The sequence below is a fragment of the Alligator sinensis genome, unplaced genomic scaffold (assembly GCF_000455745.1).
Source record: "Alligator sinensis unplaced genomic scaffold, ASM45574v1 scaffold413_1, whole genome shotgun sequence".
In the NCBI taxonomy this organism is placed as follows: Eukaryota; Metazoa; Chordata; order Crocodylia; family Alligatoridae; genus Alligator; species Alligator sinensis.
The window spans coordinates 409,014-422,144 of record NW_005842308.1 but is presented as its reverse complement, the minus strand read 5'-3'; positions in this window follow the sequence as shown (position 1 = coordinate 422,144).

Here is a 13,131-nt window from a genome sequence, read left to right as displayed (position 1 = left end):
AGGAATGACTATGATTTTTCTAGCCTCGTGGTTAGGGATGTCATCTGGGAAGCAGAAGTCCTGTATTCAAATCTGTTATCTAATGGTTAATGAAAAATGCACAAACGGCCCTTAGATCAGGGGCTGGAGGCCAGAACTTTCCCACTCCTGGTCAGTTCCCTAGCCACTAGACTAGAGAGCCATGTTCATGCTGAATACCTCTCTCCAGCCTAATGAACAAGATAGAGCCCTGGAAAAACTGGAAAAGAGCTGGATTAAAATATATCTATCTAGTTTTTCTTTAATTAAAATTAAATAATCTGTCTCTCTAACTACTGCACTAAATCAGAGGGGAAATGATGGTAATGCACAAAGGCCTAGATCTGGACCAGACAAACATATCACCTTCAATTCATATTAACTATGACTCAATTCTTAACTCTGCAACACTCCCACACTACTGTACTCCACACGTCCTCCTTCCTGAACATGATTATATATTTAGCTGGGACACATAGAGGAAATGGGTTTTCACCCTGCTGCTCAAATATGGCAGAATTTGAAGGAGACGTATAGTGACTCTTTACTGTCTGTCATCTGTATCACATTTCTGTGAGAGAAGGATACAGTCTTTCAATGCCCTTGGTTAAAAGGCATTTCCAAAGAGGATGTCTTAAACTGCTCAGAAATCCTCTACTAACTGAGCTTTCACACTTGCTACATCTGTCTATGGTTACAGCTATTTAAAGGTATTCATTCCCTTGGAATTACTCACTGATCATTAGCAGAGTTTATCTTACAACTGATTAGAAGAGCATTTGGGGAGATTTCTTGTTTAATGCTGACCTACATACACAAAAAAGAATTTCAAACTTTATTACAATGCATTGAATAATATAACAACCAGTGTGGGCAAGACATTCGGTGTCTGACAGTTATAACTTTAAATCTTTGCTTTGTCGGCCAGAAAAGCAAGAATAAAGTTGGCTGCTGAGTCAGGCTCCAGCTCAGTACAACATACCAGCTCGCCTTCATGGTGGTATCTGAGCAAACACAAACAGTGGTGGGTATGCATCCTTCCCACAAGCTTCCAAAGCCCGGGCTATGTTAGTTGTGGGGGAGAAGGACCTCCCACAGCAAAAGCAATGTTTGGGGGAAGGGGAATGACTTGTCTTCCAGAGACAAATACAACCAAACAAATGTCTTATAGCTTCCATTTGAGAGCATTTCTAAGCATATTACGAGCCTGCAGGGCCTGTCTGGCTCCGAGATAGCATATGGGACAGAGACCATATTCTTTTAACTCAGCTATACAAAACCTACCGAAGTCCCTCTTTCACTGATCACTTCAGGGGGCTTTGGTCTGAGGCCCTTGGGTTCCAGATGATTAGTCGCTAGTGTTTCAGTCTCTCTGGCCGCATGCAGATATCCATGGACATTTGGTTCCCTGGGAACAACTAGTGGCGGTGCACCGCGTGTCCCCACTATTTGTCTCTATGGCACATTGCAGCTTACACTGGATGGGGTAGGGAAGGCTGGGGGCAGCACTGGGCTGTCCCTACAAGCCTTACCTGGGGTCCTGGGGGCCTCCTGGGGCTGCAGCAGTGGCAATCCTGCCATGCAGAGCCTGGCCGGCAGAAGAGTGTGGCTCTGGTTGGCCAGGCTCTGGCTTTGGGCAGTGCATGCTATTGCCACGTGTGCTGAGAACATCCAGGAGATATCCAGGGGTCAAAAAAACCTCCACACTGCTCCCCTGCAGTGCTAAGAACAACTGAACATTTGGTATGTGGTGCCACAGACATGTCTGCGGCACCATATATTGCATGGCCATGCTCCTCTGGAGCTGGTGTCTGTGTCCAGGCTGCAAAGATGAAGGACAAAGCACTCTGGCCTTTTCCCTACTTCTACTAGACTTCATAATACCATTCCTGCAGTGCTGAAAACATAGCCCCATGCATCTCATGCTATTCCTCAGCATGCCTGCACTTTGGGAAGTGTTCAATACATGGATATTTTTTTTTAGTATTTGACATGATCACTGAAATATATAATTTCAGCTCCAAATACATTTGGGTCCTCTCCTAGTCCCACTGAATTATGTAGAAGGTTGTCATTGACTTTCAACAGTATAGGATCAAGCCCTTTGGTAGTGACAAGTATCAGGCTATACTAGTGACTCAGGGATATAGCAAAGTCTAAGCATCTTGCATGATAGCATGAAGTGCAGTCCTTAAAATCCTCTGAGCATATATTAAATTAGTAGGAGGGAAACCTTAGCCTTGCAACCTCCCTGAGTGCCACTCTAATCCCCTTCCAATCTGTGGCTTTGCTTTCTGTTCCCTGCCCATTCTGCCACTGTGCTCCCTGCTCTCTCCCCGATTGCTGCATGCCACACACAGATACTGTCCATGCCACTTGGACACCTGGATTGTCCCTTGAATTTTGACTTCTGATTCTGGGATGCTGACGCTGGCTTGATACTTGGTTCCTGACTTGTGGATTCTGATGATCATTCCTGCAATCCCCAATCCTACTCCCAGCTCTACCCACTAGACTGGTCATGCTGGTGGATTATGGCACAAATTCCCTGTTTACAAAGGCAACTTGCTATAGAGGGGCACACTTGGGGATCAGGTAAGGCTTCTATTTGATGAGTTTGCACTTTCTCTATAGTGGAGTTCAACATGTTATTCAAAAACATCCAGTTAACACATTCTAATTGCATACCTTTAAATCTTCATCAGGACAAATCCCTTAATGGAGGGTCTACTATTTTTTTAAATGGATGTTAATGGCAACCTTGTCTCACTTGCTGTCCTTTTGTGGCACATTGAAGGGGGTGGGAGTTGTACTAAAGATCCTACTTTTTTTTCTGTAACAGCAAAGTTCTGAAGGAGCTGGAGTGGACCTTATTGTGAACTGTCTGTGGTTGCCTATGAATACAGAAGAGTGAACTGATAAAGATTTTTGCATAATCACCATAAACTACCAAGATTAGGGTTTTTTCCATTAAAAAAAGTGCAATAGCTACTATAACACTTGTGCAGCAGGTTTGTGCTGCAAAAATAATTTAACTTGCTAATACACATAGCATTTCAAGGCAATCCACATCTGTTCCTGAATCTGGTCTACAAGAGATCCAAGCAAGCAACAGATTAAGGCAACTGATTAAAAACTGGAAGCGTGTCAACATGTCAAAGTAAAAGAAATGCAGTGAAGTTTTGAGTAGTTGGGACCATTGAACTATTCTACTAAAAGGTCTGTGCATATTAATGTTGGCTAACCTTGTTGTCCCAGTTGCAATAGAAGCCTTAGTAAAAATGCAGTGTGAATGCCAACAAAATCAGTAAGGCATGTGGCCACTTAAGTGGAAGGCAATAAATGAAGACTTCATGACAAAATGGTGGTGTGCTGATAATGTGTTATTTTTTAAATAAATGTTGAAGCAATGGACTGATGACCTTAGTTAACTTTACTGGATTCTCCTGTTATGTGGCACACATAATGCGTCAGGTGCTTTCTCAACTAGGGCAGTCCCTACCCTAATAAGCCCTCAGTCTGAAGATGGACAAAGTGGCAGTTTGGATGGACAGTTTGTGGCAAGATGGACAGTCTGAAGATGGACAAAGAAGAGGAACATGTTATTTACTGGGACTTTAAAAAGCCTTTCGACACAGTGTCACACCCAATTCTTACAAGTAAACTAAGTAGCTGTGACATGGATTTTTTTCACAGTCAGCTGGGTGGAAAACTGACTTATGGGATGCACCTAGAGAGTGGTGGTGGATGGGTTGGTTTCTACATAGAGAGGTGTGGGCAGTGGTGTACCCCAAGGCTCTGTCCTTGGACCAGTACTGTTCAATATCTTCGTCAATGATTTCGGTGAGGATGTAGAAAGCACTCTGTCCAAATTTGCAGATGACTCCAAACTATGGCGTATACTAAACACACTAGAGGGTAGGGAGCAAATTCAGGTGGATTTAGATAGATTGGGAAAGTGGGTGGATCAACTAGGATGCAATTTAACAAAGATAAGTGCAAAGTGCTGCACCTGGGGAGAAAGAATCACCAATACACCTATAGACTGGGAAGTACCATTCTAAGTAGCACAGCAGCAGAAAGGGATCTCGGAGTCATAGTCGATGCAAAAATGAACAAGTCACTGTCGCAGAGCACTTAGGTGCCCTGCTCCTGAGAGTAGAGGGGAAAAAAAACTGCTAAGGAAAGAGCCCTAGCAGTGAGTGAGGAGCCCAGCTGTGGGTTGCCAGGGCAACCAGAGGGAGCTAGCGGCCCACACCTGCCAGCAGTCAGCTGAGCAGAAGGGGCAGGGCCTGGCTCCCATATAAACCCTAGGGGCTGAGGCCTGAGACTGGGGAAGGATGGAGCACTCCTGGTGTGGCCGGAATAATGTTGGAGCCGGATGGCTAAGATTTATGTTATAGTCCAGGGGCTTGTGTTTTGTTTACTGTTTAATACCAGTAGCTTGTGTTAGGCTATAAGGGGATGGAGGAGGCCTTATAGGGGACTCACGGTAGCGTGGGGACCCCAGCCCCAGAGCGAGGGTCGGCATTGAGAAGCGCCAGAGAGAGCGAGGGTCGGTGTTGAGAAGCGCCAGAGAGGGCGCAGTGCCAGACAGGGCTGCGGAAAGCCCAAATGCCAGTGAAGGTGCAGAGTGAGAAAGGGCCATGGAGGGCCCAGGGAGGACAAGGGGGCCAAATTACAAGGCCCGGACAAACAACGTCAGTACCATCGGCAAGGCGTGGGCTGTGGTGTAGGGGAGGAAACGGAGCCGCAGATAGCACCCCCCTGGCATCGGGGCAGTAAATAGGCAGCCTCCCGCTAATTAACATCAATTAATCAATTAACAACAAGGCATGGCAGACAAGAAGGCAGGTGGTTGGCCCAGGAACAGGTGGGCGGACCACGGTTAGATCGGCCCTGAGCAGGCCCCCTGTTACAGGTAACCACGCTCTTTCCTGCATTAGTAGGTACATCATGAGGAGGTCTAGGGAAGTGATACTTCCCCTCTATGCGGCATTGGTGAGGCTGCAACTGGAGTACTGCATTCAGTTTTGGGCTCCGCACTTCAGGAGGGATGTGGATAACCTGGAAAGGGTTCAGAGGAGGGCTACTTGCATGGTTGAGGGCCTGCAGGTAAGATCTAATGAAGACAGATTGAAGGAACTGAATCTCTTCAGCCTCCACAAGAGAAGGCTGGGTGGTGACCTTGTGGCTGCCTACAAACTCATCATGGGGAGGGGGCAGGGGGGGCCAGCAGGGAATAGGGGATACTCTGTTTACCAGGGCACCCCTCAGGGCTACTAGAAACAATGGCCATAAACTGAAGGAGAGTAGATTTAGATTGGACATCAGGAAGAAATCCTTTATGGTGAGGGTGGCCAAAATATGGAATGGGCTTCCAGGGGAAGTGGTGCTTCCCCCACCTTGGTGGTGTTCAAAAGGAGATTAGACAAGCACCTGGCTGGGGTTACTTGACCCCAGTGCTCTTTCCTGCCCAGAGCAGGGGGTCCAACTCGATGATCTAATAGGTCCCTTCCGACTCTAAAAAATCTATGAAGAGGTAGAAGCAAAAGAAAGGGTTTCATTTAGAAGCCAAACAGTGAAAGTGAGATTGACCATGTTTTACAGTGTGGAGGCAGAGGGCACATCCAGATGTGTGTGGATGCTTGGTTCCCTAGGGACAAAAAAACTGTGGGGAAAAAAAACAGAGCAGTGCACACTCAGACAGTGTGCCCTAGCCACGTGGAGAACTCTGGGTTGTGTGGGATGTGCCCACAATGTGTCCTATGAATAAATTAACTTTTTTCAGTTTTAAAGTGGAGTGAACTGCTAGGGCAGTGTGAAATTTTAGCAGCCATTTCATTTTGGGAGTTTCAGTGCCTGAAACACTGAATCCAAATTGAAATGAAAGGCTCAGAAACATCTCTGAAAGGAAACAAAGCACCCAAAATGTTTTGGAATTTTTCAGAAAATTTCAGAGTTTCGGAGCCGGGCTTGCAGGGAAACAGCTGTACGCTGCTCCCCTGCCATGTGACTTGGCTCTACAGGGAGCAGAGATCCACACCGGAAATCTGCATGGGGCAGGCAGTGGTGGGGAGGAGACCCCGGCATAGATCTCTGCTCCCTGTGGAGCCAGGTCACGCAGTAGATTAGTGCTGGTCCCTGCCGCACAATCTGGCTCCACAGGGAGCAGAGATCCAATCTGGGGTCTCCTCACCACCTCTGCCCACCCTCCATAGCTCCATGTCATCGGGGCAGTGTGGGGCAGGCAGCGGTGGTGAGGAGACCCCCAGCACAGATCTCTGCTCCCTGTGGAGCTGAGTTGCATGGCAGGGACGAGCAGGCTTGTTTGCTGCTCTGCACTGCTTCCCTGATCCATGACCTGGCATGACAGGGATCAGAGATCCATGCGGAGGGGTCTCCTCACACGCAGGGAGGGCAGTGGCCCTCCCCCTCCCCTGGACAAGCCACCCATGACCCTCTCCTGTGCTCTGCTGGGGCCCCAAGCCCCCAGCCCCAACCAGCTGGGTAGGGCTGTGCAAAGCTTCCCTTGCAGCCCGTTCAAAACAGATTTGGAGGAGATTCGGAACACAGCCGTTTCACACAGCCCTATGAACTATACAGCCTTACGTCAGATTAAGGCACTATGCTCTGGGGTTAGGTAATTTATACCAAAGTGAGGAGTTGCTATATGACAGTGTTAGTTATATCAGATTTCATACTTTATCTCACTCTTCTACTAGTGTTCCTCCTGGAACAGCTACTGACATTTAATATAAAATGGCTCTGGGAATGGTTCAGATGACTCACCATGATCTGAACCATTCCCAGTCACCAGTGCAGTCAAGCAGGGCTCTGTGTTGACTCCAACCCTCTTCAGTATGATGTTCTCTGCCATTTTTAAAGATGCCTTTCTTGACTGTGACATTGGGAGTGACATCAGATACCGAAATAATGGCAAGTTCTTCAATTTGAGGAGACTACAGGCAAAGACAAAGTTACAGGAAATGACTGTTCATGATATTCTGTTTGCTGATGACTGTTCCCTGACTGCCAAATCTGAATCTGACACGCAGTGGAGTATGGACCATTTCTCTTCATCTTGTGACAACTTTGGTCTCACAATCAACACTAAGAAGACAGAAGTGATGCACCAGCATGCACCAGGAAAGTCTTTTTTAGAGCCTACCATCACAGTGAATGGCCAGGTAGAGAACACGTTCACCTATCTCAGCAGTACACTGTCATGATCAGTTCCCATCAATGATGAAACCAATGCCAGAATTGCCCAAGCAAGAGTGGCTTTCGGCAGACTATGAGACCAGAGGCATCAGTCAACAAACAAAACTGATGGTCTACAAAGCTACTGTGTTGCCAGTTCTGATGTATGCATGCAAAACCTGGATGGTGTACAGATGCCATGCTATGAAGCTGAATTACTTTCACATAGGCTGTCTGAGGAAACTTATGAGGTTAAGATGGTAAGACAAGGTCCCAGACACTGAGATTCTCACACGGGCATGCATTCAAAGCATCCAAACTCTGTTGATAAATTTGCAAATGAGATGGGCAGGTCATGTCACCAGGATGCCAGATGAGCGACTGCCAAAGATCTACGGAGTGCTAAAAGAGGGAAAGCGCTCTTAGGGAGGCCAGAAGCAACATTTCAAGGACTCCCTCAAGTTGTCCTTGAAACATTTCAACATTGACCCAAAGTCTTGGGAAAATCTTGCTCATGATCATTCCACGTGACAAAGCCTCATTCATATTGGAGCTGCAGTCTGAGTGTAGGAGAACTGCTGAGGCAGAGAAGAAGTGCAAACAGCATAAATCTCACAACAGCAGCACATCCACTGTTGATCAAGCAATCCAAAGCAGCATCTCTTCCGCAGTGTGCCACAGACAGTTCAAAGCACAAAATGGTCTGGTCAGCCTCTCACATGTTCACAGAAAGGAAACCAACCAGTGATGTCATGGTCATCTTTGAATTTGAAGGGCGAACCACAACAACAAACTGACTCCCCTGTCAACTGTTAGTTAGCTGCTGTAATAGCACCTACAGTGGGCACTAATTTGTTCCTTACTGGGTGCATCTACACAAAACAATTGCACAGTAGCATAGTTTACTGTGCAGTAAGCATGTGGGTCAACACATATTTATGCTCACTGTGCAGTAAAACCCCCTAATCATAAGTAAACTTGATACCTGCAAATGCAGATATCAAATTTACTCATTATTAGTTACTGCACAGTAACGCACATGTAGATAGGACCTGGGAGCAATTTTGCTCCCAGGTCAGCCCTACCAGGAGGGGGCCAGCCTGAGGATAGCTCCAGGGCTCTGGGCTGGGAGCCTCTCCTGCCCCAGGAATGGGCTGCCTCTATGACCAGCCCTGCCTCAGGCCTTTAAAAGCATGCAGGCATCTTGAACCCTGAGGCATATCAGCATGCAGCCTGAGGTGACTCCAGGCCCTGTGTCTCCCTGGGTAGGCTTCAGGCTAGCCTCACCTGTCTATATGCACCCCAACACTGCTGCCTGGCTTCACAGTACTATATGCCTGCCAGGCCCATGCTGTCCAGGTCCGCAGGCTGTTCCAGGCTGTTGCAAGCTGATGCAGATTCCAGCTAGGCCTGCCAGCACCTAGACTCAGCTGCAGGCAGCTTTGGGCTGCCAGAGCCAGTTCCACCTGCCCACAGCCCTCTAGCAGCCTGCCCTGAGCCCACAGCTGCTGCATTGCCTCATCTGTGCAGCTGTCAGTCCCACACTGGGCCCATGCACTGGGCACTGCAGGCAGCTTCCAAGGCCCAGCAACAGAGGGACAGCCATGCAGTGGCTCACAGAGCTGGCACAGGACCCACAATGGCCTCATTATTGTCAACGCCCATGCCCATGCTCGTGCCCACCACCTGGGGCCCCAGCTGGTCCATGGAGGAGACTGGTGATCTCAAGGTGCTATGGGGCAAGGCAGAGGTTCAACACCAGTTCAAGCGAGGCAGGCACCCCAACACCCATGTCTCTGTGAGGCTGTCAGGCTGGATGTGGGAGGGCGAACACAACGGGTTGACACAACAGTGCCGCATAAAGATCAAGGCCTTGCAGGCACAGTGGGTGGCCATCAGTGACCACAACCATCAGTCAGGGGGGGCCTGTAAGTCCATGACCTTAATGCAGCAACTGATGTATAACCTTGTATTCCAGGACTCAAGCTGCAACTGTGCTGTGTACAGCCACACGGGTGGCCTACCAGAGTTCCCACCCTGGCCTGGCACCCACGGTGACACATCACTGGGGGAGGGCCCCTCATGCAACCAGCAACCCATCCCACTGAGCTTCCCAGCTGTGCTCTCCACCACCAGTTTGGGGATCCTGGGCCAGCACCTGCCACACCAGCTCTGCAGCCGCAGCCCCTGCCATGAGGCACAGCTGATCATGACACCACTGGCTACCAACAGTGCCAGATTCTCCCCAGGGGAGCCTCTGGCTGGGTGCCTACTCGCCATATCCCATTATCCAAGGACACTGCCCAAATCCACATGCTGTCACTGACCATCATGACTGTGCAGAGCCACCAGCTACACCAGCCCTGATCATATGGTAAGGCCCACACTTTGGGGAGGGCCCTCCCTGCCCCTACCCTCACCCCGCATCCAGCCCACCCTGACCACACTTCCCTGGGCCTTGGGTTCCCCCCAACAGCACATAGGGAGGTGGGAGACAGTGTCAAACTTTATTGAGCAGCTTGTGCCCCCAGAGCTAGGCAGGCACAGGCCTTTCACATGCCAAGGAATGCATTGATATTGATGGTGATGTCCTCCTCAGCTGCAGGGGGCAGGGATGTGTAGCATAGCCTTAGGCACCTCTCCAGGTGGCGGTGGAGGTTGCAGGCCAACCTGGGCTTTCTGTCCCATGCCATCAAAGCTCAGGGTCCCATGCCAGATGCACAGGTGCACTCACCCAGGACATCATGGCCATCAACAGTAGCAGGGCATAGTGGGTCAGGCACCTATTGGTCTGCACAAACAGCTCCTTGTGCAGCGCCAGCAACACATGCAACAGGGGCATGCACAGGGCACAGCAGCAGCATGGTGGCTCCCTGGAGGTTACCTCTTCCAGGAGGGTGCAGGCACAAGCGTGGGCATAGGCAGCTCCTTGTTCCAGTCATCTGAGAGCCCTGTGCCCCCCAAGCTGGGCCACAGTGGGCTGGATGGCATTGCAGCACCGAGGCTGGCCTGCAGGAGAAGGAAGGGGCACTGGTGTCTGGAACTGTGGCAGCAGGTGCTGCCAGAATCCTGGCCTGTCCTGCACTGGGAACAGGGCAGGGAAGGCAGGCTGCCTGAGGCCAGCACTAGCGGCCCTCCAGCCCCAGGGGAGTGAATGCGGCTGGGACGGAGGCTTGGCCAGCAGCCACCTGGTCCTGGGCCTGCCCACCTGACTTACCATAGTCCCTGGGCACCTGTGTACACCCAATCTCTGATCTGAGGCAAGGCACCACACAGCCCCTGGTACAGAGCATCTGATCTCTGAAATGTTGCCACCTCTCACAAACAGCTTCTTTCTTATGGCTGTACAGGGCCTGCAGCTGTATGTGGGCGAGAAGCTGCACTTGGCAGCCGGAATGTGGCCTCAGGGTTACTGGCATCCACAGTTGGGGCCCTATGGATGCATTGGCTCTGACATAGGAGGACCTTGGATAGGACCCTCATCCTGGACCCTTATCATGGCATTGGATGATCAGCTGGTGGATGCTTGGGCCTGGTGGGTGAAGGACATGGCCCCAGGACAGGAGGTGGGTGGAGGATGTCACCCAAGAGGATGTGCAGGACTAGCACCAGAAGATGCAGGACCAGGAGGACAGGGAGTTCCGGGTGCAGCTCCTGGCCCTGGAGCATGAGAGGGTAGATGCACTGCAAGAGCATCCTGGCCTTAGCAGTAGAGGCCCTGGTTGTTGCCTTTGTACTGCCCACTGCCTAGCCCCTGAACCTAGCCCCACCTGCCCCCTTGCAGCCACCCTCTGGCCAGCACCAGAGTCCGACCTGGGCCTGGGAAAAGGTCCTGTTCCACCTCCAGCAGCCAGGAGCTTCTGCCTTGGACCCTGCCCAAGGTTCAGCGCCACTTGGCATCCCCACCTGGGCCCAGTCCCACTGCTCACCTTGGCAGGATGCTGCCTGCAGTGGGGCCAGGACTTTATGCCAGCCCTGCTGGCCCTGGACACCAGTTGCCAGAGGGGGAGCCTGCAGCACTGGGGGAGCATCAGCTGTTGTCATCCCATGGTGAGTCCCCTGCATGCCAAACTCATTGCAGTGCGCATGCCCAAAGGGGAACAGCCAGAGGCTGAGGTGCTTCCCACCTGTCCCTGGGCTTTGCTCCCTAGGTGCCCTCATCCCACAGCCCCCCACTCCAGAATAGCACACAAAGGACTTTGTACATATTTTTCACAGGGGAGGTGTTTTATTGTTGGTTGGTGGGGTGCGTGGTGGAGGGGCTCTGTTTCTCGGGGAGGGAAGGGGACTCTGGTTGATGTCAGGGAAAAACTTGTTCTTGTGCAACATGTCTGCAGTGAGTGTGTTGCTGGGGGTGGGCAGGGGGGTGGGAAGTCCTTGAGTGGTGTTGCATGCAGTCTATAGTGGGGAGTGCTGGAAGAGGTGGTCAGCCAGCATCTCCCACACCCAGTGCCCTGGTCCCCACTGGTGGGTGCACAGTTCTCCTGGGACCTTGGAGGAGGAGGCGGCACTGCTGCTGTAGCCACCACAGGTGGTGCTCCCACTGCCAAGTGTCCTCCACATGCCATATCTCCTCTGCCCAGGCCTTGTGGAAGAGCTCCCCCAGGGCCTCACCAATGTTATGGAGCACACAGGCTTTGATGATAACCTGGGGATGTTGTCCTCAGTGAACTCAAGGTGGGCAATGAGGTTGTGCCAGCGTCTCTTGAGGTGGCTGAAGGAAAACTCCACCAGAGCATGGGTCTGGCTTAGGCAGCAGTTAAAGTGGGCCTGGCGGGGGTCCAGGTGGCTGGTGTAGGGCTGCATGAGTCAGGGCAGGAGAGGGTAGGTGGGGTCCCTGATGAGGAGAGGCAGGATGATCACGGCACCCAGCTGCAGGTCCAGCATCCCCAGCACAAAGCGTCCACTCTCCACCAGACCCAGCAGGCCAGAGTTCCTAAACATGCAGGCATCATGGGTGCTGCCCACCCAGCTGGTGCTCACGAGGGAAGGCCCCGCAGTAGTCCACAACAGCCTGGAGCACTATGGAGTAAAGGCCTCTCCAGCTGTAGTAAGGCTGGTTGCTGTGGGGCAGGCAGGTGATGAGGATGTGTGTCCTGTCCAGGGCCCTGATGCACGTGGAGCACGGTGTCCCCCAGCATGTCCTAGAGGGCACCACACACCTCCAGGATGGCCTTCCTAGTGGAGGCCTTGCCCATGCCAAACAGATGGCTGATGTGCTGCAGGCTGCTGGGCTTGACTAGCTTGAGAAGGCTGAGGGTCAGCCAGGTGTCTATGGTGGGGGGTGGCAGCATGACAGTGTCCTGATGCTCCAGGTAGGGCCAGAGCTGTTCCAGAAGATCCCCAGAAGGTAGCCTGGGGCATCCTGAAGGCCTCCAGCCACTGTTAATTCTTCCAGGTGTGCTGGACAATGCCACCACCAACCCTCGTTGGCCTGGCAGGCCCAGAGGTGATGGGGCTGGAAGCCAAGGAAGGTGATAGCAGCCCCAGCAACGGCATTGCAGAGCCTGCTGGCAGTGTCCCTGCTAGGGTCTGGCCAGGCAGATGGGATTGAGGCAGCACGTGCACACAGTAGCCGGGCAAGTGTATGTTGCACATGAGGGAGGTGGGCAGAACCAGATGGTCAGTTGGTACTGTGGGCCAGCAGGGCCAGATCAGTGGCCTGTAGGAGCCCAGGGTGCTGGTTGTCACTGCCAGGGCAGGGGCTGGAGCAGCCATAGCCCAGAGAGGCAGAGGCAGCAAGGAGAGTACTGCCACGTGCTGTCCCTGCACTGGTTACACTGCTGCTGGCCAGAGAACAGGGAGTGGGGCTGGCTTTTGAGGATGGCTGCCAGCTGTTGGCAGCTGCAGCCAGAGTCTGGAGCTCCCCCAGGGGGGGGCAGGGGGCCCATTCAAGGGAGGGGGGATAGA